The following is a 2,781-nucleotide window of genomic DNA, read 5'->3' as shown; positions in this document are numbered from 1 at the left end:
AAACGACCAATCATACTCCGATAAAGTTTTGAATCAACATTTTTACCATTAGAGTCTTTTGAAAGTTTCAGGCTAGTACTCATAGGAGTATCGAAATTCTTGCCATTCTCAAATCCAAATCTCTTGATTAGATTCAAGGCATACTTAGATTGAGAAATGAATATTCCTTCAGATTGTTGCTTTACTTGCAATCCAAGGAAATAAGTCAATTCCCCAACCATGCTCATTTCGAACTGTGATTTCATCAAATCTGCAAATTCAGTAGTCAAGTCAGTACAAGTTGATCCATAAATGATATCATCAACATAAATCTGCACCATTAAGATATGATCATTATGTTTCTTAACAAATAGAGTTTTATCAACAGATCCCATTTGAAAATTATGAGTTAAAAGAAATTTCGTTAGTTTCTCATACCATGCCCTAGGTGCTTGTTTTAATCCATAAAGTGCCTTTTTAAGCCGATATACATGATCAATATTTTTGGAATCTTCAAATCCCATTGGCTGTTCAACATAGACTTCTTCATGTAAATCGCCATTTAGAAAAGCACTTTTCACATCCATCTGATAGATCTTTATCTTTCTAAAACATGCAATGGATATAAATAGTCTGATAGATTCAAGACGTGTTACTGGTGCAAAGGTTTCACCGAAATCAATCCCTTCAATTTGAGTATAACCTTGTACCACCAGTCTCGCCTTGTTTCTAATTATATTTCCACATTCATCAGACTTATTTTTGAAAATCCATTTTGTTCCAATGATGTGTTTATCTTTAGGTCTTGGTACGAGATACCAAACATCATTTCTTACGAATTGGTTGAGTTCATCTTGCATCGCAACAATCCAATTTTCATCAGCCAGAGCTTCTTTTACGTTAGATGGTTCAATTTGGGATGTAAAACATACATAATTACATATATCCTCAAGTTGTCTACGGTGCGAACACCGGTGAGAGGGTTTCCAAGAATTTGTGTGGTTGGATGATCCTTAACTCAGAATCAGTCTGATTCGATGAAGTATCGGGTTTATCAATGATTATTACTTCATCATTATCTGAATTAGAGATTGGTGTGTTTAAGTGATCATTAATGACAACATTAATGGATTCTTGAATCACACCAGTCATTTTGTTCAGAACTCTATAAGCTCGACTGTTTAAAGAGTATCCTAGAAAAATACCTTCATCACTCTTCGTATCGAACTTTCCCAAATTTTCACGATCACGTAAAATATAGCACTTGCTGCCAAAAACTCGAAAGTATTTAACAGTAGGCTTTTTATTGAACTACAATTCGTAAGCCGTTTTATTATTATCTTTTCTAGTGTAGACTCGGTTAATAATATAGCAAGCTATGTTGACTGCTTCAGCCCAAAGATTTTTAGAGAGCTTCATGCTATTCAACATGACATTAGCCATTTCTTGAAGCACCCTATTCTTTCTTTCTACAACTCCATTTTGTTGTGGAGTTTTGGGAGTAGAGAATTCATGTAATATTCTTTGGTCGGTACAGAACTTCTTAAAATTGCTATTCTCAAATTCAGATCCATGATCACTACGAATTTTACTGATTTGAGAGGATTTTTCAGTTTGAATCCTTTTGAGAACTTTTCTTACTTCTTCAAGGGTTTCAGATTTATCCCTTAAGAAGACTACCCAAGTGAATCTGGTAAAGTCATCAACTATTACCAAGATATACTTTTTACCACCACGACTTTCCGTTCTGGTAGGTCCTATTAGGTCCATGTGGAGAAGTTCGAGTGGTCTAGATGTGGTATTTGAATTCACTTTTTTGTGTGAGTTCTTTATTTGTTTGCCTATCTGGTACTCACCACATATTTTATCTAATTTCTGAAGTTTGGGTAAACCTCTTACAAGTTCTCGTTTGCTCAATCGATATAAATTTCGATAATGTACATGTCTAAGACGTTTGTGCCATAAGTCGGTCTCATCTGTATGGACCATGTAATATGTTTGATTAGATGAGTTGGATTCACTAATAATATAGCAATTTTCAGACGTTCTATGTCCAGTTAATATTACAGAACCCTTATTGTTTAGTATTTCACAGCTTTGATTAGAAAACCGAACATTATGATTATTATCACATATTTGTGATATACTAAGCAAGTTGTGCTTTAGGCCTTCAACGTATAAAACATTTTTAAACACCAGAAGATTAAAAAGTTGAACCGTACCTTGGCCTATAATCTTGCAGTCGCTACCATCACCAAATGTGACTGAACCATCAGTCATATCTTTCAGATCGGTGAATAAGGCTTTATCACCTGTCATATGCCTGGAGCATCCACTGTCTAGGTACCACTTTGAATGACTTGTTGCTTTGAAAGCAGTGTGAGCAACCAAGCAGGTGACTTTAGGAACCCATTTCATAACTGTTTTGGGTTTAGGAACATAGTTGGTCTTCTTTTGTGTATACTTGTAGGAATGACCTATAGAGTTAGATTTTAATAGCTCCTTGAGTAAATCAACTATCTTTTCAGCTAGTAGATTTCGATTCTGATTAAAGTTGACATGGCTGTTTCTAGGTTTTTGAAAAGTTTTTGAATTTTTAGAAAAATCTTGATAAGTACTTTTCCCTTTTGAGTTTGAGGACTCTCCTTTAACAAACATAGGAGGAGTATACTTTTGTTTGGGAGGTAGATTTTTATCATAGCCCAACCCGGATCGATCGCCACATTTTCTTGATCCGGATAAAAGTTTTTCTAATTTTGGATCACCTTGGGCATATTTCCATGTGTCCTTTAAACTCAGAAG

This window comes from Magnolia sinica, chromosome 10 (assembly GCF_029962835.1).
Source record: "Magnolia sinica isolate HGM2019 chromosome 10, MsV1, whole genome shotgun sequence".
NCBI classification, from domain to species: domain Eukaryota; kingdom Viridiplantae; phylum Streptophyta; class Magnoliopsida; order Magnoliales; family Magnoliaceae; genus Magnolia; species Magnolia sinica.
This window is presented reverse-complemented; position numbering follows the sequence as displayed.